We start from the raw sequence: 27,822 nt of genomic DNA on the forward strand, positions 1-27,822 counted from the left end.
CAACATGGCATAATACATTATTATTTTTAAGGAAATATAAAAAAGAAATAGGTTCCCAAAATAATTTGTAAAAAATAGGTCCATACAACGGAATAAAAATGACTTTCACAATACCACCTACTTTTAAATCGAATTGTTTCTATGTACATTTAATTAAAGCATACATGTCTGCTTACTGTGTATGTCTGCTTACTGTGTATGTCTGCTTACTGTGTATGTCTGCTTACTGTGTATGTCTGCTTACTGTGTATGTCTGCTTACTGTATATGTCTGCTTACTGTGTATGTCTGCTTACTGTGTATGTCTGCTTACTGTATATGTCTGCTTACTGTGTATGTCTGCTTACTGTGTATGTCTGCTTACTGTGTATGTCTGCTTACTGTGTATGTCTGCTTACTGTATATGTCTGCTTACTGTGTATGTCTGCTTACTGTGTATGTCTGCTTACTGTATATGTCTGCTTACTGTGTATGTCTGCTTACTGTATATGTCTGCTTACTGTGTATGTCTGCTTACTGTGTATGTCTGCTTACTGTGTATGTCTGCTTACTGTACGCAAGATCATCTTTGACAAAAAGTCTGAGCCACATCCTAATGTGCAGTCAGCATCGTGACTAACCTCAGTATGGACCAGCCACATAGACTGAGACGGCGAGCCCAAAGGAACATAGTCTGTCTCTGTCTCTACCAGACTGGGGGAGGTGGAGGTCTGGAGGAGGGGGTCTCCGGGAGGCAATAAGTAGCAGCTTATAAAATAAGCAAACACATTTGAGGCAGCATCCAGACAGGCTAGGCTGCACAGCAGACGACATCCCCCCTTTGACCTTGACCCTTAGGGTCCTTCTTCACCTGCTCCTGAATGGAAGTCAGTGCAGATGGGCCGTCTAGCCATTTGCCTGACCGGATTCCTCCATCATTTTTTCCCCGTTCCCACGCTTGGTTACCATCCCCCTCTTTTGAGGTTGCTCTGAGACTGAATGGTGAAATCGATTTTTTAATATGTTGAATTATGACTGGCTGCTTCTGATGTCTGATGATACAGCTCAATCATCAAACATGTGCTTTCTATTTGCCTTCTATTTTAGCCTTTCTTCTTTCCTTTCTTTCACACTATTCTTCCCATTGGTTTTAGATTCCCCCCTTTAATCACCCCACAAGTATTACCCTTTCAGATGGAGCAGTTATTTCAGCTGTTGGTAGATTTTTCTCTCCAGTTCTTGTCGAAAAAAGCATAGACAGGAGAGTTGGTGTATAGTGTGTGTTGAGTGATGCTTTGTGCTGATGCTGGGCTAATGTTACGAATTAAGCAACATGCTGGGCTGTAAGGTGTGTGTCCGGTCCTGATCAGTGTTTGTATGTGTGTGTGTGTGTGTGTGTGTGTGTGTGTGTGTGTGTGTGTGTGTGTGTGTGTGTGTGTGTGTGTGTGTGTGTGTGTGTGTGTGTGTGTGTGTGTGTGTGTGTGTGTGTGTGTTTGGTGCTGATCAGTGTGTGCTGTGTTGCAGGGTTCAGACCACCCCCTCAGCCCCTCACATTTTCATTATGGTCCAAATCTCAGGCCTGTACTTGAGCTTGGCCTCTGCCAGCCAAGCGGAGCTTTAATCACACATACAGCACTCCATTTTCATTTCCCTTTCATTTTCCAGCCATTCCACTCCCTACTCCCGCTTCATAATTCGGCCCTCAGAGCTGTCTGTGTAGCTGAGTGTTTGGGCCCTTTGAAATGACATCATCAGTGACTTGGATAAATGCCTGACTGTTTTCCCTCTGCTGTCTGTAATCAGCAGCCAACCAGCTCTCTGTATTGGAGTGTTACAAAAGAAACTCTTCTTAAAGAAGTTGTTCACTAGTTTCTCCGATGGCTGAGGAGTTATGTCTACAATGATCATTTGTATGATTTTACATTTTAAAGCAGCAGTGGTGTTTAAGAGTCTGTTCTTACAGAGGCTGTCCGTCTGTCACTAATGGCTGACAACTCCCCAATTACAAATGCAGGCCATTTTGTTTGAGTTAATAAATGTGCCAAATCAGTTATACAATAGCTGCCTCAAGTACATGATTACAAAAACACTACAAAATATCAGATCATTATCATGAGGCTATATGTTTGGAATCAACATTCAGATAACTAGAACAGGAATGAAGAAACTCAGTATGTCTCAACAGGAAGAAAATAACTAATAAATCACATGTAAACACTACCTTGCTGAGCAGCTTCTTATTCACATAATAATAATAACATTAAACTAACCTAGTTAGCTTACAAGTGACAACCTATTGAATTTATGTTTTTATTTCTGCTTTTATAAAATACACCATTACCTATCGCAATTCAGCACAGATGTGTCTTCCCAAATGTTTGGGATGAAAGCATGAAAAAAAACACATTTATCCCATTTCCACATTGATGTTTTTAAAAACTAAACACAGAATGTACACATATGAATGCTCTTTGATTATAATTAGAAAGTAGGGCCATGTTAAAGCATGCACTAGTTATTTGTTGGAACACAAAACCAAGGAAATGCTAAGCAGGTGCGGGAGGTTGGGACACTGGCTGTAAATGCTTTCAGCAACTATTACTTCTGTGGGTGGACCACATTCAATCAATATCTAAGCAAATAAAAGCTGTGGGCACTCACAGTGAGGGAAGCTTCATGAGACGAGGCTGCAGTCACACACTAACGAACAACGTGCCCCCTAACACCACCACCACTATGACTTTGAAGTGGTCCACAGGAAATATCCTACATAAGCTAGTCATCTGTCAACACCATGAACACTAGAAATAGAAGGATTCTAGTTCTGTGGCAGAAGTGGTTTGTCCTATAGATATTGTATTGATTCTGTTTTTGAGGTGACAGTATGCTTTGCCAACAAAATATCTTCATACATTGCCTTGCGAAAGTATTCGGCCCCCTTGAATTTTGCGACCTTTTGCCACATTTCAGGCTTCAAACATAAAGATATAAAACTGTATTTTTTTGTGAAGAATCAACAACAAGCACCTCACAGTCCACACACACATACACACACACACTGCATTCCTGTTCTGCCCCCCAGCTCCAGCTCTAGCAGGATGTGCTGTACCCAGCCTCCCTCCCTCCTCTCTTTGTGTTGAATTATGCGTAATTGGAGTGGCGTACTTACACACATCTTAAAGAACAAAGCCCTTTCTGTTTTAGAGACAAGAGGTAGAGGGTGCATAGCTAAGAGGTATGGGTGTTTTTGTGTTTGCAAGTAAGAGCCTGAATGTCCAGATTCGAGCCCAAATGGCAGTTGATTTAGAGCGGTGTGTGTGTGTGTGTGTGTGTGTGTGTGTGTGTGTGTGTGTGTGTGTGTGTGTGTGTGTGTGTGTGTGTGTTGAGGGAGGGGTCCATGGGGGGGGGGGGCTTGCGTGTATGTCCGTATGTCATTTTAGTCTGGCGCTGCTGAAAACATGTAGGCTACCCAGCTGTTCTGAACATGCAAATGGGGCACCAGCACACACACCCACTGACCTAGACACAACATTCTCTCCCTCTTACTGTCCCCACCCCCCCACCCCCAACATGATACCCCCCAAAAACCTCCTTAGAACCACCACCTCCCGTCAGACCCCACCCCCCATAGCCTGCCAACTCTCAGCTACACAGGACAACGCCATGGACCTGACTGCCATTTTATCCACAAAGGAGACAGCATACAGTAGCCTAGCATTTTAGTGTGCTAACAGGGTAGCGTGGGCAAAGCTAACTGCTAAGCGCTCTCCTCCACGACGTCCCCCTCCTCACAGAGTCTGGGCTGATTAGAAAGGCAGCTTGATTAAATTGACGTGATAGAGAGGGAGATAGGGGGACGAGACTTCCTGCATTGAATAAGGAAACGCGCATGTAGCCTAGCGAGGCGAGGCTAGCTCAAGTCACTCTCCCTCGATGGGTACTATGTCACTCACTAACTGTAATATACCAACCAGGCGACAAACCACCAAATCACCTCTGAGTAAAACAACTTAATACATTTTCAAGGTGCTACCACAATGACATGGCAATATTAATGAACATGACTTTACAGGGATTTCACTAAATGAATTGTATCCTTCATCTTGCTTGCCTCAGTTCTACAGTCTAGAACTGTACAGTATCTAGTGTTATTCTATAGGATCAACAATGGATACTTTCTGCTCTCACACACACACACACACACACACTGCATTGTGGTCGTGATTGCCCGAATGCTAACCAGTGTTTTCCAGAGTGATTAAATTGCTGCGAGTTATGAGAGTGAGAGTAAAAATGATTTGATGGCCTTCTGTTCCTTGTCATGGCTCCCCAATGGAGACGAGTCCGTATGTGGAAGGTGTGTGGTGTGTATGTACGTGGAAGTTGTGTGTGTGTGTGTGTGTGTGTGTGTGTGTGTGTGTGTGTGTGTGTGTGTGTGTGTGTGTGTGTGTGTGTGTGTACTATGTTCCCACCTCTGCTCAGCTGTGGGGTTCAGGGCTTTCACTTCCACACACACACACACACACACACACACACACACACACACACACACACACACACACACACACACACAGACAGACAGACAGACAGACAGACAGACAGACAGACAGACAGACAGACAGACAGACAGACAGACAGACAGAATGTCAGACAAACAGACAGACACACAGTCAGACAGACAGACAGACAGACAGACAGTCAGACAGTCAGACAAAGAAGACAGACAGACAGACAGACAGACAGACAGACAGACAGACAGACAGACAGACAGTCAGTCAGACAGAGAGACAGACAGACACACAGTCAGACAGTCAGACAGACAGACAGACAGACAGACAGACAGACAGACAGACCCAGAAACACATCACAGGGCTTTAAAGCGGATGATATCCTATTTCCGGGACACAGATAATTCAGGCTCAGTGCAGTAATTACCATTGACAGGTGAAAATGTCTGTGAAAACGCTAAGATTGTAACAGTGTAACTGTCCAGTATAAACACCAGGGTGACAGTACATCCATCTCCACTAACACCACTTTAAGACCAGAAAGCACAAATATATTGCCTAATCCACGTTTAGCGCGCCACCCGCTGTTTCCCTCCTGATACTCCTGATACCCAATGCTTTGACAAGGCGTAATGAAATGAGTTTGAAGCAGCCGCATTGTGTGGGGGAATTGAGCACTGTGTGAAGGATGTACACTGTTGGGTCCCACGACGCAGCAGCGCACCAGGCCCTATAGCGGGGAGTGCTGTGCATGCTAATAAGGTCATTATTTGGTGGTTGTCTGGAGTTGGACGGCCAGGCAGGGGTGGGCTGGGCCCCCCCTCTATTGAACTTTACAGTGTGAGGATTTAACAGTGTGTTTGGAGGCTACCTAACAGATGTCACATATGGCCCAACGAGACAGGCAGACAGACAGGCAGGCGAACAGAAAGCCAGACATGCAGACAGACAGAGAGGCAGACAGACAGACAAGCAGACAGACAGACAGAGCAGCCGCCCCATATTTCACTCATATCAAAAGAGGCAACAGTAATGCTATCAACGCCTCACATAAAAACACGATGGGAGGAAATGAAAGAGAAAGAAAGAGAGGAGGCACAACAATGAGAAACATTAGTTCTGTAATTCTCCTGAGTGCTTTCATTCCCTCTGCAACATGCATAGTTTCTCCTAACACCCTTAGTGTTAGTTATTTAGGAGAACAAGTCAGGGGGGGTTAAGAATCAAGCATACATGCAAATGCTATTAGGGGCTATTTGCATACCCCCTTCGTGATTAAGCAGATGGTGGCCGTTAAAAGTTGTCCACAGTCTCCATCTTGGCAGAGCAAGCAGCTCTGTTTGGGCAGCCATTTTGTAGGCAGGCGTCAAGGCATTGCCAGGCTGACACAGTGTGGCGCCTGTCTCTCTGTGCCAGCAGATTGGCACGAGAATCTTAATAATACTCGACTGTGAGCAATGCAACTACTGCACCATTCAATGACATCATTCTGGGCATTATGTTTGATGAAGGCAAGCCGCAAAAACGTAGGAGAATAGTCTGTGTTGCGTTGCCCTGTATACTGTATATTACTCAGTATGGACTGTAGTCTGTCTCTGTCTGATATGATGAATATTCCTAACACATTTCACATAGCATTTGAATGTTTACCCAGCTATCGTCACATGACATGTCACATCTGTGTAAAAGGCCAACTTACCAAGTGAAGTCTGCCCCCATTGTGTTGTTTGTAGATCTCTCTCTGTGCAGGTGTTCCTGTTGCAGGCCCAAACTAGCTCTGACCCGTTTGTCCTCTTCAGCCCAGCAGATATGGACAATCCTTTTCTTCCCCAATGAAAAAATAAAATTCTGCATTTTGCATCTCAGGCTTTCCATTCAGCAATGATTGAGTCATTTTCATTCCATTGGATTTTTTGGTAGTTTTTTGAGTATCTAAAGATAGGGCTTATTGTGTGGATTCTTCAACTATGAAGGAAAAATAGAACTGGTGGAGAGGGCCACTGTTCAGGCACTATAAAATATGTCCACAGTCCTTTTCATCTTTCACTCAATTAGGACTCCTTCCCTCCTGAATGTAGTTCAGTTGTATAGTGAAGTTATCAGTTACTACTACAGCATGTAACCACCGCAGACAGTGAAAGGTACTGGACTAAATCCATCTCCATTTAGATCAATAACCTCTGCCATATCCTCTGATAGTGACCTGAGTCATAAGGAAGAAAATGGGAGGCAAAAAATACAAGATTTAATCTAAATCTGTAGTTCAAATTGGCCTTTTATCCTGGTTCATCAGATGTGGAGAGCATGGTGGCTGTACAGTTCATGACTGGAGGGGGACTGACGAGAGACGCCTGTTCAATTCAATGGAAGAGGCCTTTTCACTGAACTCTCATTCAAACAGTCAGGTGAAACGAGTAATCAGAGGGAAAAATAGGAGAAAAAGACCTTTGACGTCCATTTTTTATTCTCTCTCTCCTTCGCTCTCTCGCTCACAGGCAAAGTTATATCAAGTGGTCTTGAGCCAGGAAAGCCCCTCCGGCGGAACCACACACACAGACGTGCTCTAACACACACACATGCACGCACGCACGCACACACACACACACACACACACACACACACACACACACACACACACACACACACACACACACACACACACACACACACACACACACACACACACACACACACACACACACACACACACACACACACACACACACACACACACACACACACACACACACTCACTCAAATACACATACACAGTGCGGGTTGGCTGGTTCTAGGACTGGGAGAGGGAAGAGAGGGCTGGCAGCGCTGGGTCCCTGGGCTCTAGGGCCAGGGGCAATGCTGGGCGACCCCTGCTAGCCTCTCTCCTCCATATTGATTTGCTACTCCGCGCTGCCGAGGAGCAACTTGCCAGCGGGGATGAGAGCCTACTTTGCCTCCCCTCGCCTCGACTCGCCTGCCCACTCCGCCGTTGCCTGGCTGGCCCCAGCCAGCTCCCTGAGACCCCTGCACGGAGCAGAGAAGAGCCAGAGAGCCTATGGCCATCCACTACTGGGTTCACCTGCTCCCTGGTTCACCACTCACTGCTCCATTCTTTTCCTCTCCTTCCACCCACTCCCACTCTCCTTCTCTTCCAAATCTTCTTTCTCTCTGTTTCTCCTGCTCCTGCACACAAACAACAAGAGACAAGGAGAAAAACAACAAGTTGAGCTTAAGTTGCCCACTCCAGATGTCAATCCTGTGCTTTGATCAGGGAAATGTGGGGGGTGAATATTTTGGCATCATCTCAATTTGTGAGATGACTCTCAAACCCACCCACCCACCACCACCCCTCCCCGCGTGAGGAAAATCTAAAATGGGAGAATGTTGAGTTAAGTGTGTCAGGCAGATGCTGATGCTTTCTCTACAGCCAGTGACAGCATCTGGTCCTATTATAAAAATCAGCATAGTGCTGAAATTCAGAAACATAATCCTGTTTACCAATAACCTCCACATCTCCAACCCCAAAGGTCCACCAAGTTGGGGGTATTTTGCAGTTACCAGTATATAGGTAACCCCCTAAAATAACAAAAACTGTGCAATAGAGAAAGACAAACTCTGCTTCACTGCCTTAGCTGTGCCGGCACTGACAGAGATGGTCGCTTTGCGTTCCTAGGAATCTATGCAGTATTTAGTTTTTTTATGTATTATTTCTGACATTGTTACCCCAGGAATTCTTATGTCTCATTACATACAGCCGGGAGGAACTATTGGATATAAGAGCAACATCACCTCACCAACATTACAGGAATACAATTTTCCCGAAGTGGATCCTCTGTTTGGTTCACCACCCAGGACAATTGATCTCATCACAGCCGGCGACCCAAAACAACGACGACGCAGAAGGGTCAGACGGTGGGGTCTTCTGGTCAGGCTCCGTAGACGGGCAAATAGCACACCTCTCCCGAGTTTACTACTAGCCAATGTCCCGTCTCTTGACAACAAGGTAGACGAAATCTGAGCAAGGGTTGCCTTCCAGAGAGACATCAGAGATTGTAACATTCTCTGTTTCACGGAAACATGGCTCACTCGGGATACGTTATCAGAGTCGGTACAGTCAACTGGTTTCTTCCCGCATCGCGCCGACAGAAACAAACATCTCTCTGGTAAGAAGAAGGGTGTATGCCTTATGATTAACGAGACATGGTGTGATCACAACAACATACAGGAACTCAAGTACTTTTGTTCACCTGACCTCGAATTCTTTACAATCAAATGCTGAAATTCTCTTTGATTATAATCACAGTCCTGTAAATCCCCCCCAAGAAGACACATCGACGGCCCTGAAAGAACTTCATTGGACTCAATGTAAACTAGAAACCACATATCCTGAGGCTGCATTTATTGTAGCTGGGGATTTTAACAAGGCTAATCTGAACACAAGGCTCCCTAAATAGTATCAGCATGTCGAATGCGCGATCCGGGCTGGCAAAACCCTGGATCATTGTTATTCTAACTTCCGCGATGCAAACAAAGCCCTCCACCGCCCTCCTTTTGGAAAATCTGACCATGACTCAATTTTCGTTACTCCCAGCCTATAGACAGAAACTAAAACAGGAAACTCCCGTGCTCAACTATGTTCAACGCTGGTCCGACCAATCGGATTCCACGCTTCAAGATTGCTTCAAACACGTGGACTGGGATATGTTCTGCATAGCGTCGGACAGCAACATTGATGAATACGCTGATTCGGTGATTGAGTTTATTAGCAAGTGCATCGGTGATGTTGTACCCACAGCGACTATTTAAACCTTCCCCAACCAGAAAACGTGGATTGATGGCAAAACTGAAAGCACGAACCACGGCTTTTAATCAGGGCAAGGCGACTGGAAACATGACTGAATGCAAATACTGTAGATATTCCCTCCGCAAAGCAATCAAACAAGCTAAGCGTCAGCATAGAGACAAAGTAGAGTCGGCACAGACACGAGAGGTATGTGGCAGGGTCTACAGTCAATCATGGACTACAAAAAGAAAACCAGCACCGTCGCGGACCTCGACGTCTTGCTCCCAGACAAACTAAATAACTTCTTTGCTCGCTTTGAGGACAATACAGTGCCACCGACACGGCCTGCTACCAAAACCTGTGGGCTCTCCTTCACTGCAGCCAGTGAGTAAAACATTTAAACGTGTTAACCCTTGTAAGGCTGCAGGCCCAGACGGCATCCCCAGCCGCGTCCTCAGAGAATGTTCAGACCAGCTGGCTGGTGTGTTTACGGACATATTCAATCAAACCTTATCCCAGTCTGCTGTTCCCACATGCTTCAAGAGGGCCACCATTGTTCCTGTTCCCAAGAAAGCTAAGGTAACTGAGCTAAATGACTATCGCCCCATAGCACTCACTTCCGTCATCATGGAGTCCTTTGAGAGACTAGTCAAGGACCATATCACCTCCACCCTACCTGACACCCTAGACCCACTAGAATTTGCTTACCGACCCAATAGGTCCACAGACGACGCAATCGCAATCACACTGCACACTGCCCTAACCCATCTGGACAAGAGGAATACCTATGTAAGAATGCTGTTCATTGAACACCATAGTACCCTCCAAACTCGTCATTAAGCTCGAGACCCTGGGTCTCGACCCTGCCCTGTGCAGCTGGGTCCTGGACTTCCTGACGGGCCGCCCCCTGGTGGTGAGGGTAGGAAACAACATCTCCACCCCACTGATCCTCAACACTGGGGCCCCACAAGGGTGCGTTCTCAGCCCTCTCCTGTACTCCCTGTTCATCCATGACTGCGTGGCCATGCACGCTTCCAACTCAATCATCAAGTTTGCAGACGACACTACAGTGGTAGGCTTGATTACCAACAACGACGAGACGGCCTACAGGGAGGAGGTGAGGGCCCTTGGAGTGTGGTGTCAGGAAAATAACCTCACACTCAATGTCAACAAAACAAAGGAGATGATCGTGGACTTCAGGAAACAGCAGAGGGAGCAGCCCCCTATCCACATCAACAGGACAGTAGTGGAGAAGGTGGAAAGTTTTAAGTTCCTCAGCGTACACATTACGAACAAACTGAAATGGTCCACCCACAGAGACAGCGTGGTGAAGAAGGAGCAATAGCGCCTCTTCCACCTCAGGAGGCTGAAGAAATTCGGCTTGTCACCAAAAACACTCACAAACTTTTACAGATGCACAATTGGGCTATATCACCGCCTGGTATGGCAACTGCTCCGCCCACAACCGTAAGGCTCTCCAGAGGGTAGCGAGGTCGGCACAAAGCATCACCGGGGGCAAACTACCTGCCCTCCAGGACACCTACACCAGCCGATGTCACAGGAAGGCCAAAAAGATCATCAAGGACAACAATCACCCGAGCCACTGCCTGTTCAATAAAATTTGATTTGATTTGTTTTTTATTTAGCTAGTTGCATATTGAATATAGTGGTATACAAGTGTGTTAGCCAGTGTCTTCAGAAACTTTGTTAAAAAACACTTTTGTATTGTCTAAAATTATTCAAATGGTTTCAGCACCCTCTTATTATGTTAACTGTGTGGGGGACATTTCTTCATGCGCTCAGGATCCATTATGTTCTTCAACTGTGAAAAACCATGGCCAAACTTAACCCCGTCCATCCCTTACCTTCATCACACCACTACCACCACACAACCTGGGGGCCTCCTCTCTCCTCCTCTCTTCCTCTCTCCTCCTCTCTCCTCTTCTCTGCTCCTCTCTTCCTCTCTCCTCCTCTATCCTCCTCTCCCCTCTTCTCTGCTCCTCTCTTCCTCTCTACTCCTCTCTCCTCCTCTCTTCCTCTCTCTTCCTCTCTCTTCCTCTCTCCTCTTCTCTCCTCCTCTCTCTTCCTCTCTCCTCTATCCTCCACTCCTCCTCTCCTCCTCTCTCCTTCTCTCCTCCTCTCCTCCTCTCTCCTCCACTCCTCCTCTTTCCTCCTCTTTCTTCCTTTCTCCTCCTCTGTTCTCCTCTCTCTTCCTTTCTACTCCACTCCTCCTCCACTCCTCCTCTCTCTTCCTCTCTCTTCCTCTCTTCTCCTTTCTCCTCCTCTCTCCTCCTCACCCATCCCCTTGCCTCCTTTCTATACTGTTCTCCTCCTCTCTCCTCCTCTCTCTTCCTATTTCCTCCACTCATCCTCCACTCCTCCTCTCTCCTCTTCTCTCTTCCTCTCTCTTCCTCTCTCCTCCTTTCTCCTCCTCTCTCTTCCTCTCTCCTCCTCTTTCCTCCTCTTTCCACCTCTCTCTTCCTTTCTCCTCCTCTCTCCTAATCACTCTTCCTCTCTCCGCCTCACTCTTCATCTCTCCTACTCTCTCCTCCTCTCTCTTCCTTTCTCCTCCTCTCTCCTAATCACTCTTCCTCTCTCCTCCTCTCTCCTCCTCTCTCCTCCACTCCTCCTCTCTCCTCCTCTCTCTTCCTCTATCCTCCTCTCTCTTCCTGTCTCCTCCTCTCTCTTCCTGTCTCCTCCTCTCTTCCTTTCTCCTCCCCTCTCCTCCTCTCTCTTCCTCTCTCCTCCTCTGTTCTCCTCTCTCTTTCTTTCTACTCCACTCCTCCTCCACTCCTCCTCTCTCTTCCTCTCTTTTCCTCTCTCCTCCTCTGTCCTCCTCACTCCTCCTCTTGCCTCCTCTCTCTTCTGTTCTCCTCATCACTCCTCCTCTCTCTACCTCTCTCCTCCACTCCTCCTCCACTCCTCCTCTCTCCTCCTCTCTCTTCCTCTCTCCTCCTCTCTCATCCTTTCTCCTCCTCTCTCTTCCTCTCTCCACCTCTTTCCTCCTCTCTCTTCCTCTTTCCACCTCTCTCCGCCTCACTCTTCATCTCTCCTACTCTCTCCTCCTCTCTCTTCCTTTCTCCTCCTCTGTCCTCCTCCTCTCCTCTTCCTTCCTCCTCTCTCCTCTCCTCCTCCACTCCTCTTTCCTCCTCTCTCTTCCTCTATCCTCCTCTCCTCCTGTCTCCTCCTCCTCCTTTCTCCTCCTCTGTTCTCCTCCTCCTTTCTATCCACTGTTCCTCCACTCCTCTGTCCTTCCGCTCTCTTCCTCTTCCCTCTCTCCTCCTCACTCCTCCGCTTGCCTCCTTTCTATACTGTTCTCCTCCTCTGTCCTCCTCCTCTTCCTATCTCCTCCTCATCCTCCACTCCTCTCTCCTCCTCTCTTTCCTCTCTCCTCCTCTCTTCCTTTCTCCTCCTCCTCTTCCACTCCTCCTCTTTCCTTCTCCTCCTCCTTTCCACCTCTCTCCGCCTCACTCTTCATCTCTCCTACTCTCCTCCTCCTCTTCCTCTTCCTCTCTCCTCCTAATCACTCTTCCTCTCTCCTCCTCTCTCCTCCACTCCTCTTCCTCCTCCTCTCCTCCTCTATCCTCCTCTCTTCTTGTCTCCTCCTCTCTTCCTTTCTCCTCCCCTCTCCTCTTCTTCCTCTCTCCTCCTCTGTTCTTCTCTCTTTCTTCCTACTCCACTCCTCCTCCACTCCTCCTCTCTCTTCATCTCTTTTCCTCTCTCCTCCTCTCTCCTCCTCACTCCACCTCTTGCCTCCTCTCTCTTCTGTTCTCCTCCTTTCTCCTCCTCTCTCTTCCTCTCTCCACCTCTTTCCTCCTCTCTCCTCCTCTTTCGACCTCTCTCCGCCTCACTCTTCATCTCTCCTACTCTCTCCTCCTCTCTCTTCCAATCTCCTCCTCTCTCCTAATCACTCTTCCTCTCTCCTCTCTCTCCTCCACTCCTCCTCTTTCCTCCTCTCTCTTCCTCTATCCTCCTCTCTCTTCCTGTCCCCTCCTCTCTCCTCCTCTTTCCTCCTCTCTCCTCCTCTCTCTTCCTGTCTCCTCTTCTCTCCTCCTATCTCCTCCTCTCTCTTCTTTGCTCCTCCTCTCTCCTCCTCTCCTACTCTTTCATCCTCTCTCCTCTTTCCTCCTCTCTCCTTCCCTCTCTTCCTTTCTCCTCCCTTCTCCTCCTCTCTTTTCCTCTCTCCTCTTCTCTTCTCCTCTCTCCTCCTCTCTCTTCCTCTCTCCTCCTCTCTCCTCCTCTCTACTCCTCTCTCCTCTTTTCTCCTCCTCTCTCCTCCTTTCTCCTCCTCTCTCCTCCTCTCTCCTCCACTTTTCCTCTCTTCTCCTCTTTCCTCCTCTCTCTTCATGTCTCCTATTCTCTCCTCCTATCTCCTCCTCTCTCTTCCTCTCTCCTCCACTCTCCTCCTCTTCCTCCTCTTTCCTCCTCTCTCCTCCTCTCTCCTCCACTCCTCCTCTTTCCTCCTCTCTCCTCCTCTCTCTTTCTTTCTACTCCCCTCTCCTCCTCTCTCTTCCTCTCTCCTTTCTTCTCCTCTCTCCTCCTCTCTCCTCCCTTCTCCTCCTCTCTCCTCCTCTCCTCCTCTCTCCTCCACTCTCCCCCTCATTCTTCCTCTCTCCTCCTCTCTCCTCCACTCCTCCTCTCTCATCCTCTCTCTTCCTCTATCCTCCTCTCTCTTCATGTCTCCTCCTCTCTCCTCTTCTCTCTACTCCTCTCTCCTCCTCTCTCCTTCTCTCTTCTCCTCTCTCCTCCTCTCTCCTCCACTCCTACTCTCTCGTCCTCTCTCCACCTCTCTCGTCATTTCTCCTCCTCTCTCCTCCACTCCTCCTCTCTCCTCCTCTCTCTTCTTCTCTCCTCCTCTCTCCTACACTCCTTCTCTCTCCTCCTCTCTCTTCCTCTCTCCTCCTCTCTCCTCTTCCACTGTAACAAAAAATCTAGAAAATCCACAGGGTTATTTCCACATGGAGAAAATAAAGAAATACACCTTCGGAGTGTCTGTAAGTATTTGGAAATTGGGAGTTGTCCACTGAGGGGTGAGATAGGGGGACAGAGGGGGGACTGAGCTGTTGAGACAAGAAGAGGGTGTGTGTAAGGGGTTCAAAGAGGGGGAGATCGGGGGACCAGGGTGACCGGGGGAGAGGTGCATGTCTCAGACACAATAATACTATTCATTGGGCTCAGACATGGGTGTTAACTCCCCTCTGCTAGGACACAATGGGGCTCCCCGGCATTCAGACAGCCTTGGTGATATTGTTAGTTCAGGGCTGCATTCTCCAGGCCGCAGGATAAAGCGGATGCATTGTGCCGGGCCGGCAGGATGGATGGAGGGAGGGAGACTTGAGAGGTGAAAGGCAAAGAAACAGAGAACAGTGTGTTTGTCTATCTGTCAGCTCTGAAGGAGAGGGCTGAGACAGAGGCAGAGGCAGGGGCAGAGGCGGTGGGGTACAGGGGGGAACTTTCATTGGACATGCTAAAAAAAGGAGAGGGGGGAGAAAAAGATCATGCTATAAAAATTATTGAAGCAGCCAAGTGCAGAACTAAAGAGCGTTGGAATGAAGGGGTGGGAATACAGAGGGAACATAGCGATGAAGGCATGGCTCTTTCTTCTAAGGGCGGGGGGCTTTGACATGGGTTTGCATATAGCTATAGTTTTTAGACCCAAAACATATAGCCTCTTCTTGGTAGAGGAAGACTGAATGAGAGAGAAAGCGAGAGAGAGAGAGAGAGAGAGAGAGAGAGAGACAGCAAGAGAGAGAAAGAGAGGGATTGAGAGAGAGACAGCAAGAGAGAGAAAGAGGGGTATAGAGAGAGAGAGCGAGAGAGAGAGAGAGAGAGAGAGAGAGAGAGAGAGAGAGAGAGAGAGAGAGAGAGAGAGAGAGAGAGAGAGAGAAAGAGAGAGAGAGAGAGAGATGTGAGATGTAGCTGCAGCGGTTGAGATTGGGCGCAGGTGCCAACGTCCAACTACCATGAGACATACTTTCTTCCTGCTCGATAGATGTCCCATGTTTCCTCCCCAGACTACAGCTCCTACATGAATCCAGAAAGGAGAGGAGCAGCGAAGAGGGGTGACAGTGTGTGTGAGAGTGTGTGTGAGAGTGGGATACCAGCGCAGTGGACACGGCAGAGCGAGAACTGTCACTAGGAGATCCCCTTTAAAGAAACATGGAACAGATACACTGCGCCTTGTGCTAAGCCCCTATTCGCCAACGCTAGCTACGCTATCACACACACAGAGAATATGAGCGTGGCGGCAGAAGAGGCTCAGGAGTGCATTATGAGATATGTCATGTGTACATGAACATTCTAACCCTATTTATGACAATGCTCAAAGGTTTAAAAACATTTTGGGAGCTAAAATTGATGAGGAAATGTTGTCTGTAAGAGTAGCCAAATCACTGAGGATTCAGATAGTAATTAGGGAAACCATGACAATCAGAAAAAATCAAATACAAAAATAAACCTTTGATTCAAAATCACAAAGGATCGCAGTGTGTGAGTACATGGTCGAAGTGACATCACAATAAAAAGGACACTGATCGTGATGCGCACACATACACACACACACACACACACACACACACACACACACACACACACACACACACCGTGGATCTCTGCTTCCACTGCACACTATACAACCTGCTTTTATGAACAGTACTTTGTTTGTTTCCCCTCTGGTAAACTCTGACCAGTGGTTCCCATGGCAACCTTGCCTCCTCTCTCCCTGTGCGGGTGTGTGTCATCAAGCCAGTGGAGGTGTGGCTAGCTTTAGCTCTGGTGATATAGAGAGTCTCCCTGATCTCACTGCAGCCCATGAAGAGAGAGAGTGAGACAGAGAGAGGGGAAGAGAGAGAGAGCATGAGCGAGAGAGTGAGAAAGAAATGGAGAGAAAGAGTGAAACAGACAGAGAGACAGAGAAAAGGGAAGACGGAGAGAAAGAGATGGAGGTAGAGAGAGAGAGGGAGAGAGAGAGGGAGAGAGAGAGAGAGAGAGAGAGGAGAGAGAGAGAGAGAGAGAGAGAGAGAGAGAGAGAGAGGAGAGAGAGAGAGGGGGGGTGGAACGAGAGGGAGAAAGGGAGGGGGTGAGATAGAGAGATTGAGAGATAGATAGAGATGGACAGAGAGCGAGACAGAGAGACAGAGAGATAGCAAACGAGAGAGAGGGAGAGAGAGAGAGAGAGAGAGAGAGAGAGAGAGAGAGAGAGAGAGAGAGAGAGACAGATGAACAGGTGAAGAACAGGAGATAGTGGGAGGCTAGCAGGAAGTGGGGGTGGTTCCTCAAGAGCTTGGTAGCTCAATATGTTACATGAATAACTGTGTCAATGTACATGCTTGTGAACTAACATATCAGTGGAGGCTGCTGAGGGGAGGACGGCTCGTAATAAAGGCTGGAAGGAAGTCAATGGAATGGTAACAACCACATGGAAACCATGTGTTTGATGTGGTTAATACCACTCCATCGAGTCCATTCCTGCCATTATTATGAGCCGTCCTCCCCGCGGCAGCCTCCACTGTAACATACCTATACACAGCCTACATCAACATAATGATGAACATGTGTGAATGCTTTTACAGAATTTTGTGACAAGCTCACATGATTAATCACTTCCTGTCATTATTAGTTTATCATTTTGATATGTGGAACATGAATATATGCCTGAGCCTAAAGGATATTCCCTGGACTCTTTATTCCATCAACATTAGTGCCTGGAACTCACTTCCACATGGAGCCTCTCCTCCTGTGTAGCTAACAATGTCACCTCCATGGGTATCTCAGTGAGTCGGTAAACAACCAAATCTAAATGCTATCTTAGCCTTTGATGAGTCACAGAGCCCTTGCAGTGTGTCATTTAGGGTGGGGGGGCATGCCCTACGAAAAATCTCAAATGGTATTTTATCCCCCGCGTAGTTCATTACCTTTGACCAGGTATGGGGGCAAGGAGGCTTATGAGAGGTTGTTGAGCCAAGCCAGGCCAGGACTGGGCTCTTGTGGGGGCTAATGCCCCTCAGTGGTGGAGGGGGACCAGGTCTTTGTCCCAGTGGAGGGGATTACACCGGCGGGGTGGCCCGAACAATGTCTCCCCTCCTGGGAGGGCTGGGCAAACCTGCTCCCCCCCAATGACGGGTGTGGTCAACTGCTCACTGACTCAATTAAACACAGTGAGAGAGAGGAGGAGAAGGAGAGGATAGGAGGAGGAGAGGAATGGAGGGGAGAGAGAGAAGAATGAGCAGCATTGAGTGATATTCAACAAGGGTAAAAGGGTAACAGAGAAGGAGAGAAAGCGTGAGAGGGGAGGAGAGGATGGAGGTTGGAGGAGGAGAGGATGGAGGTAGGAGGAGGAGAGGATGGAGTTAGTAGGAAGAGAGGATGGTTGGAGGAGGAGAGGATGGAGGTAGGAATAAAAGAGGGGATGGTTGGAGGAGGAGAGGATGGAGGTTGGAGGAGGAGAGGGTGGAGGTAAGAGGAGGAGAGGATGGAGGTTGATGGAGGAGAGGATGGAGGTAGGAGGAGGAGAGGATGGTTGGAGGAGAGGGTGGAGGTAGGAGGATGGAGGTTGATGGAGGAGAGGGTGGAGGTTGGAGGAGGAGAGGGTGGAGGTAAGAGGAGGAGAGGATGGAGGTTGGAGGAGGAGAGGGTGGAGGTTGGAGGAGGAGAGGATGGAGGTTGAAGGATGAGAGGATGGTTGAAGGAGGAGAGGGTAGAGGTAGGAGGAGGAGAGGATGGGATAGGAGGAGGAGAGGGTGGAGGATGGAGGAGGAGAGGATGGAGGTAGGAGGAGGAGAGGATGGAGGTTGGAGGAGGAGAGGATGGAGGTTGGAGTGGTGAACTCAAGGAGTTTTAGTAGGAGATCAGGGAGGAGAGGATGAAAGGATCAGGTGTGGTAGGAGGGAAAGGAGACCAGTGGCTCAAAGAACAAGAAGATAAATAAAGGAGTGAATGAGAAGAGAGGAATGGTGAGCTAGGTGAGGATGACTCTGCAGGTACTGGATGTAAAATGTGTGAGTCAGGGGCCTTTCCTTATGCATTTCAATATCAAAGTCCTCATTATGCCCACGCACACCGCCCATTCAAATCCAATGACAAATGCACCAGATAATTCCATTAAGGGGACTTCTATAGAGGATATTTAGGGGACAGTTGAGGAATCCAGGTAACATAGCTCAACGCGGGCACAGACAGATATGGCTCCGTAACACTTATCAGGGATTTGGCAGCCCTGTTGATTGAACATGCCAAGTCCCATTTGTGGGAGGGGTGTGCGCGTTTGTATCGACACGCTGTAACCTTGTGGCTCCACAGAAGGAGACGTCAGATGTGCTGCTAGCGGGCAGACAGGCAGACAGGCAGGCAGGCAAGCAGGAGAGGGTGGGTGGGTTGGTAGGCTCCCCTTCTCTTCCCTTCTCTCTACTTCTCTCTCTCCTACTCTCTTCTCCCCTTTCGGCCGCAGTGGACAGGAGCCCCCCTCCTCCCTCCATCCCCAGTGGTAGGGCTGCCAGACAGGAGTGTTCAGACTGTTATTGATCCTGAGAGCGAGGGAGCGAGCGGAATGGGGAGCCGGCTCCTCTCTCTCCACAACCCTCCACAACTTCTTCCTGCTCTCCCCCCACTTCATTTATCAAGGTTAAGGAACTCTTATAAAAAAGGGAAGAAGGGGTCACAGGGATGTTATCTGACTTCATGAAGGAAATCCTCCCTGGGCACTCCAGAAAAGAGGAGATTGCTCTTATTGGTAGAAGGTAGACCCCCTCCACACAAGCACCATACAACCACAGCCAGCCAGCCATCCAGCCAGTCAGCCAGCCAACCAGCCAGTATGTCAACCAGCCAGTCAGTCAGCCAGCCATCCATCCAGACAGTTAGCCAGCCAACCAGCCAGTATGTCAACCAACCAGTCAGCAAGCCATCCAGCCAGTCAGCCAGCCAGCCAGCCATCCAGACAGTTAGCCAGCCAACCAGCCAGTATGTCAACCAGCCAGTCAGTCAGCCAGCCATCCAGCCAGTCAGCCAGCCATCCATCCAGACAGTTAGCCAGCCAACCAGTCAGTATGTCAACCAACCAGTCAGCCAGCCATCCAGCCAGTCAGCCAGCCATCCAGACAATTAGCCAGCCAACCAGCCAGTCAGTCAACTAGCCAGTCAGCCAGCCATCCATCCAGCCAGTCAGCCAGTCAACCAGCCAGTCAGCCAACCAGAAATAGCAGGTCTAGAATATGCCACAAGGATACTCAAGAGTGATGGAGTGATGGGGGGAGGAGACCTTTTCCTGCTAGTCAAAATCTGCAGTGAAATGACACTGTAGTGAAAACTAATGCCCAAGATACCAGATGCATGAACTACCACAGCAAACCTTATTAACAGAAATGTGCTTTTAGGCTACAGTTCGACATGCTTTTCAACCAATAAGAGACTAGAATGCGGTGTCCCTTCTCTGAAAGGACTGGAAATGGTTCTACAGTGGCGTACATCTCTGGCTCTTTGTTGCTACTTCTCTCTGCACATAAAAGGCTTGGGGAGTCCAGGCAACAGGAAAATGCACTCCTGACTGAGTCCTGTCGACTCGCGCCAAATGAACAGGCCATAAGTTCCAGCCTCTTTGTGCTGGGTAATTGCTACAATGCTTTTTATCGTCTAGCTAATTAAGTCAGTCTCGCCTTTGTCTTGTTCTCCAGCATCATTTGAGTGAGAGGAGAGAGGGCTGGGCGATGGCTGGGAGATGGCTGGGAGAGGGCTGGGAGAGGGCTGGTCAGGATAGGTATCTGTGTCCCCTTGGTTGTTTACTGGGAGAAGAGGGGCACGTTGCCTCTGCTTTCAGGGGACATGTGGAACATTAAGGAGGGCAAACACGGAGGGGGGAGTGAATTGAAGAATTGACTGTGACACCGCACTAGGGAGTGTATTGGCAGACTGCTACTATAGGAACAACAAGGCAAAACAATAAGGCTGTGGGCACTGTGCAATGTTGGAGGTCTGAGATTGAGTGGGATTTTTTTTTTAAATCGGCATATTACCTTGAAAATAGTCCAATCAGACAGCTTTGCAATCAGATCGCTCAAAATTCTGAGCAATATTGATTTTCCTACCATTCAATAACAGCAATTTTTTAAACTAGTGTAGCCAAGAAAATAACTTCATTAAATGTGCTCTTAAAACAATACAGGCCTTTATTAGGAAAACAGGAAACAGTTGCTCACACCATTCAATATCCTTGCTTGACTAACAGTGAGTCAGTGAGTAACAAAACTAGCCTCGGTTATTGGGGACATAGATTAGCAGTCTAACTGAAATTCCACTTTGTTATGTTGCTATGAGTTGCTGTGTGTTTTCCCCATTGCCTAAAGGTCTGCGGCAGTCTTTCACCTCTTAGACCAGGGATGGTTGTCTGAGTCTCTACTCCACTGTGCACTCCACTCCAGGGCTAGCCGCTAGCCGCTAGACACATGCACCCCTCAACCCCCTAGCCTCCCTAGACCCCCAGCCCAATCTGAGCCCCTTTCCTTCCCACAGTCAAGTTCCTCCCAATGCCTTGACAGACAGGGTGACATCACAGCCCGAGAAGCAGGCAGGGGGTCTCCTCAGCACCCTGGACAACACAATACAGGGCATCTGGTGGTGGGGGGATTTATAGTTTATATGGAGGTTGAGACATAAACGTGAGAGCCAAAGATGTAGGAGCAAACCGGATTATGGATCAGAGAATGATTCAATGGTGGCAACTGTTGGGGAAGTAGGAGGGGATGCCAGTTTGTAAAAACTACAGAGGATAAAGAAACCGTTTTGGCGCGTTAACAACATTTGATTTGTTTTGATTACGTTTAGTGCTGATTAAATTTCAACCTAAAAATAACAACAGAAAATGTCTGATCTTTCTGAAGTTTCTTATCATTCAATAACTTTATAAAAATAACAGATCATATGTGGCTTCTGTTTTTTTTCTCCAAATCCGATATGAATTTAATCTTTCACCACTAATGTATTGACCAATGGCTGGTCATCCAGACTATAAGGACAGCAGGTCTCTTGGTGTGTCTTAGCAGGGCTGTATGTGTGTCTGTGTGTCTACTCACAGACAGCTTGTTAATTTGGAAAATCTAAGATTGTTGGAATAGAACTAGACAATGGCTCCAATGTGATAGAAATTTGTGTCAGTGTGCCCTCTGTACCCCCCTCTGTCTGACGTTGTCTGTGTGTGCATACGAGTATCTGTCCTCTTTGTGTGCACACATAAACTAAATGAGCTGTGTGTATGCATTGTATAAGTACACAGGCCCAGTGTATATATTAGCAATGTGACTTGACCCTGGCCGCCTGAGCCACTGTTTCACGTTGCACTGGGCGTGGGAAAAAGGGGACACCTCTTTTCACAGCTGCTCTGGCCGTTGCATTGTACCATTGGAGGCCCGGATCCCTTGGCCCTGGCCCACCCTCACCCCTTTCACATTCACTACGCAGCCTGCTGCCTTTTCAGAGACCCAACTCCTCCTCCTTTCCCTAAACCCCCCTTAATAAATACACCTCACCATTCAGCACCATGGTTTGCATAGCTGCAGAGGCCTGCTCGGCTTGTAGAGACTGATGTTTTCCAGCTAAGAGAGAGAGAGAGAGAGAGAAAGAGAGAGAGAGAGAGAGAGAGAGAGAGAGAGAGAGAGGGAGAGAATATATTCTACATGTTCCTCAGTCACTGAACCAACTAGAGTTCCAAGATCATCCGCAGCTCTCCACACCCACCACCAGCCACTGATATGTCTCCTTACGGCCATTAGCCATGCTTTTCTTTTCTGTCTCTCTCTCACACACACACTCTTTCTCTCTCGCTCTCCCCCTCCCTCACTCAGCAGCAACCAGCCCCACTGCAGATAAATGAAAGTATATGTTAACATACGCCACTGCTCCCCACATAGTCCCCAGCTCCCCCGCCCTCGCCTCCCTCCATTCACTGAATTCATTTGAAGAGATTTATTTCCTATCAAGCCGTATAATGCAGAGGCTATAATTTAAATCAACTTTTAAGAACAGCCCAGCAGAGCAGTTTATGCATACAAATCTGTACAGCTTGGAGGAAATGTTCTGCAAACAGAAGGCTTTCAAGCGGATGCTAACCTTGAGAACCATGGGTATTTGAGATGAGCTGGTATTGCTAAACCTCAGATCAATCACATTCTACTCATAACACATGCAATATTTGTTTGGGATACCGTCACAAATCCACCTCTGAGTAACAGTAACAAAATAGGATAAATGACTTTGTCTAATACAGTGGAATGGTGGCATTCACCGTACAACCAAAAATGACAGGTTAGCAACATTGGAGGAGAACTTCAGGTTGCTGTTAGAGAGTGCCAGTGGGCATATCAGGCTGTCTCTACCTGCTGATGGTCTGAGTGTGTTGTGGAAGTACAAATAAATGCTCAGAGTGAGAGGGAGGTTCTTCTCCACAGAACCAAAAAGGACTCCATCTTCTCTGTCCAACATGCCATGACGATATGGAGTAGGGCTGAATTGGGTTTGGGGGGTGGAGGGATGGAGGGGAGGAGGAGATAGGTGGACCGAATCTGAGGCACTGTAAATGAGAGGATCACCTCTTCCATCCTGGAGCTTATCCATAAACATAAGAGAGAGTGGTCGGGTGTGGAAACGCTGCTGTGTAAAATCACAAATCATTGGCCTACTCTTCTTCCTATGTACAACTATAACAAAGCGACATACAGGTATGTGCAGTAAAAGGTTATATAAGGCAATTAGGGCAATGTGCACATGTTATTGCATGGCTGTAGGCTTGCAACGCTAATTGTAGCTATCAATACATATTGATGTGAATATTTTATTTACTGAATTGTCATGTCTCTATTTCAAATGCCCAGAAGATTTGCCTATCTTCTAAACCAAAGCAGGTCTTGATCGATCCATCTACTTTGCAAATATGATATTGACTCAATATGCTATTACACTGGCAGCTCCACTGAGTTGTGGCAACAGAGCGAGGTTGAGAGGTGGTTGAATCGTATGGAGGATAGCCACAGGCTCGGAAAACCTTGCTCCTCTGCATCTGATTCTCAAATGCAAGGCTTCCTCTGGGTAACGCTGATAGAGAACCCAGGCCCATGTCAAAAAATGTTGCTTGGGCTTGGAGGAAAAAAGGCATTTATCTTTCCTCTGATGAAGAACTTCCCTTCTCTGTGGATGAGCTCCATCACTCCTGCCTCTCCGTCAACTTAGTTCTTTTCAAGGAGGGTTAGCTGTGCTCAGTGGCTCCCTGCCATTCACTGACCTGTTATAGTTGTTAGCATGCTGGGGCTAATCTCAGGGCTATCCTTCAACACGAGGAGACAAACAGGGAAGTATATAGAGTGAGTCACATAAGTAGTTGGTCTTATTTCTAAACATACATTGGAGCATTATGCAAAACTGAATCTTTACATTTCAAGGTCAGAAGCGAACCAGTTTCCCTCGAGCACCTCTACAAACCCTCTCACAAAATGCGCCTCACACGGACCATCATCTCAAATCCAGTTATTAGCCAGGATATGTGTACAGTTGAAGTAGGAAGTTTACATACACCTTAGCCAAATACATTTAAACTCAGTTTTTCACAATTACTTACATTTACTCCTAGTAAAAATTCTCTGTCTTAGGTCAGTTAGGATCACCACTTTATTTTAAGAATGTGAAATGTCAGAATAATAGTAGAGAGAGTGATTTCTTTCTGCTTTTGTTCCTTTCATCACATTCCCAGTGGGTCAGAAGTTGACATATACTCAATTAGTATTTGGTAGCATTGCCTTTAAATTGTTTAACTTGGGTCAAAACGTTTCAGGTAGCCTTCCACAAGCTTCCCACAATAAGTTGGGTGAATTTTGGCCCATTCCTCCGGACAGAGCTGGTGTAACTGAGTCAAGTTTGTAGGTCTCCTTGCTCGCACACGCTTTCTCAGTTCTGCCCACAACATTTCTGTGGGATTGAGGTCAGGGCTTTGTGATGGCCACTCCAATACCTTGACTTTGTTGTCCTTGCCACAACTTTGGAAGTATACTTGGGGTCATTGTCCATTTGGAAGACCCATTTGCGACCAAGCTTTAACTTCCTTACTGATGTCTTGAGACATTGCTTCAATATATCCACATAATTCTTCTGCCTCATGATGCCATCTATTTTGTGAAGTGCACCAGTCCCTCCTGCAGTGAATCACCCCCACAACATGATGCTGTCACCACCGTGCTTCACGGTTGGGATGGTGTTATTTGGCTTACAAGCCTCCCCCTTTTTCCTCCAAACATAACAATGGTCATTATGACCAAACAGTTATATTTTTTTGTCTTCAGACCAGCGGACATTACTCCAAAAAGTACAATCTTTGTCGCCATGTGCAGTTGCAAACCATAGTCCGGCTTTTTTATGGTGGTTTTGGAGCAGTGGCTTCTTCCTTGCTGAGCAGCCTTTCAGGTTATGTCAATGTAGGACTCGTTTTACTGTGGATATAGATACTTTTGTACCTGTTTATTCCAGCATCTTCACAAGGTCCTTTGCTGTTGTTCTGGGATTGATTTGCACTTTTCGCACCAAAGTACTTTCATCTCTAGGAGACAGAACGAGTCTCCTTCCTGAGCGGTATGACGGCTGTGTGGTCCCATGGTGTTTATACTTGCGTACTATTGTTTGTACATATGAACGTGGTACCTTCAGGCATTTGGAAATTGCTCCCAAGGATGAACCAGATTTGTGGAGGTCCACATTTTTTTTCTGAGGTCTTGGCTGATTTATTTTGATTTTTTCATGGTGTCAAGCAAATTGCCCCTCCACAACAGAGACTGACATGACAGTTTGGTTAGAAATGCACAGCATGTATACACAACCATCTTCGTCTCCATCTAACGTTTTGTCTGAAACCCTCTTGTCTACTTTTTGTTTCTCCAGTGTAATGTATCTGTTTGAAGGTAGGCCTTGAAATACATCCACAGATACACCTCCAATTGACTCAACTGATGTCAATTAGCCTATCAGAAGCTTCTAAAGCCATGACATTTTCTGGAATGTTCCAAGCTGTTTAAAGGCACAGTCAACTTAGTGTATGTAAACTTCTGACCCACAGGAATTATGATACAGTGAATTATAAGTGAAATAATCTGTCTGTAAACAAGTAGATGTCCTAATCAATTTGCCAAAACAATAGTTTGTTAACAAGAAATGTGTGGAGTGGTTGAAAAACTAGTTTTAATGACTCCAACCTAAGTGTCTGTAAACTTCCAACTTCAACTGTATATGGCAGCAGGCATGTCTCTGGTAAGGTGTAAAATAATTAAGTGTTTTGTAATATGATATAGAGCCTCACAGAGATCTGCTGAGGGAGTTCATTACTTTTGTTTTCACCAATGAAACGCCACATCGCTTTTACAATCATCACAGAGGAAAAACTCACACTATTCGATCACATCACGGAGCAACCGCACCACCACTCATAGAGGCTGAGCCCAGCGTGGGAGAAAGGGAGAGGCAGCCACAGAATTGTAAGCGCTGAAAAAAGTACTCATTTCTTTTTCAATCTGTGTTTCACAATGCATGTGTGCCTGGAGAATTGCAGCTAAAGTTCACATTGGGAGGGGGGTGGCAAAACCCCATGTATTGCAAAATTTCACTAGAATAGAAAAAAAAAGCTGAAAGAGAGAGAGAGAGAGAGAGAGAGAGAGAGAGAGAGAGAGAGAGATAGAGAGAGAGAGGGAGAGAGAGCTGTGAGCAAAAAAGGGAAGAAAGAAGTGCCATTGAACTCTGACTTGAGATTGTGCTGTTAGGGACAGCGAGAGGCGGGTGTGTGGGGGTATATACCTGGAGTGGGTTAGGGAGAGGGTTTTTGGGGGAGGGGGGGCCTGGCTTGGACTGAGGGGAAGAGGAGAGGGGGTGGCAGTGGGGGAATTAGAGGGGTGAGGGACTTAGCCACCCTCACAGCCATTCCACATGAGCACACCTTGCACACACACTGTGCCAAGGTCCCTAAAGTATCTTAAAGGGATAAGAATCATGGACAATGGAATTAAAATATAGATTACACAACCAGGCCACCCTACGCCTCTGCCAAAACCCAACAATCTGACAAATTGGATCAGACCATTTAAAAGAGGGGTAAATGTGAGAGAGGGTAGAGAAATGAAGTGTAAAATGCACATGTATATGCAACACATGCAAGGGATCAATCAGTGAGTGGGCCTGTTGTAAAAAATAATGTATTTACCTTGGCAAGTCAGTTAATTAAGAACAAATTCTTATTTTCAAAGACGACCTAGGAACAGTGGGTTACCTGCCTGTTCAAGGGCAGAGCAACAATTTGTACCTTGTCAGCTTGGGATTAGAACTTGCAACCTTTCGGTTACTAGTCCATTGCTCTAACCACTCGGCTACACTGCCGCCTCACTCAACTTGTGGGAAGATGATGGTCAAACAAAAGTTATCCAAGGCTAAATGAATCTGTAATCAAAGAATACAAAAATTGTTTAGGACCTCAGACTCAGGCCTAACTTATACAGTTGAACTTGCTATCTAGAAACAAAAAGGGTTCTTTGGCTGTCCCCATAGGAAAACCTTTTGAAGATCCCCTTTTGCTTCAGGTAGAACCCTTTTGTGTGCCATGTAGAAGCCCTTTCCACAGAGGGTTATACATACAGAAAACCCAAGAGTTCTACCTGGAACCAAAAAAAGGTTATACTATGGGGACAGCCGCAAAAACCTTTTGGAACCCTTTTTCGGAGAGTGTATGAGTTACTTTGGGTCTACAGTCTTTAACATCCTCAGCCTCCATGGGTCTAAGAAGCCTATGATCTGGTGTGTTCAATCTCTGCTATACGGTATCATTACTAATATACACAGCCTTTCTCTGGCATTACAATTCGGCCATTTTCCAAATCATACAGAAAATGTCAAATATGCCCGTACAGGATTTGCTAAGAATACAAAGTCACTTTTTTGTTATTGTTTCTGAGATACGTTTTCTGACACAGTATGAAATGTTCCCAAATGTTGTGTCGGTTCATTTGCACATGAATGAGATGTACAGAATCTCTTCAGAATAGACAAAAGTGTTCACCCCCTTCCCCCAACCACCAAAAAAAAACATTATGAATGCTAAAATAGGATTGTGGCTACACTCTTCAAGCTTAAGAGGCTGGTAGAACTCTCACCTGTTCTTTCTAGCCCATTCCCACACAAGCTACTGTTCTCTCTCTCAATCTCTTTCTGTTCTGTGTTTTTTTTTTTTTTTCCTGGCTAAAGATGTTTCTGCCCGAGGTCCTGGATCCTGAATTCAGTTGATATGTGTGGCAAAAATATGGTGAATTATGCACCGTAGTCAAATTGCTTCTGTAGTTTTGTTGTATGCTACAGCAGGCATATTCTCAGGCCTTGGGGTAGCAGTACTGGAGTCAGAACATTGGGATTAAACCCATATAATAGAATGCCTCTGGTGCCCTGCGATCCCAACCCCCTCACTACTCCTCCACAGTGCAACATGGGTTTGTTACTGTGTAATACACACACACACACACACACTGCTTAATGACACCGAGCCTTCAGTCATTAG

General features: G+C 47.0%; 1 long non-coding RNA gene across 8 annotated transcripts in view; it reads right to left on the reverse strand.

The window, feature by feature from the left end:
- LOC135524558 (uncharacterized) overlaps window positions 1-27,822 on the reverse strand; it is a 67,916-nt gene that overhangs the window by 18,173 nt on the left and 21,921 nt on the right. For 5 of the 8 annotated variants that reach the window (XR_010452991.1, XR_010452992.1, XR_010452996.1 and 2 more), the window contains one exon: window positions 6,186-7,666. This is a non-coding gene — a long non-coding RNA (uncharacterized LOC135524558). Of the gene's footprint in view, window positions 1-6,185; window positions 7,667-8,272; window positions 11,350-21,781; window positions 21,848-27,822 lie in introns of those variants that run through there. The other 3 variants (XR_010452995.1, XR_010452993.1, XR_010452994.1) reach the window with 3 other exon arrangements.

Source organism: Oncorhynchus masou, chromosome 31, assembly GCF_036934945.1.
Source record: "Oncorhynchus masou masou isolate Uvic2021 chromosome 31, UVic_Omas_1.1, whole genome shotgun sequence".
Taxonomy (NCBI): Eukaryota; Metazoa; Chordata; class Actinopteri; order Salmoniformes; family Salmonidae; genus Oncorhynchus; species Oncorhynchus masou.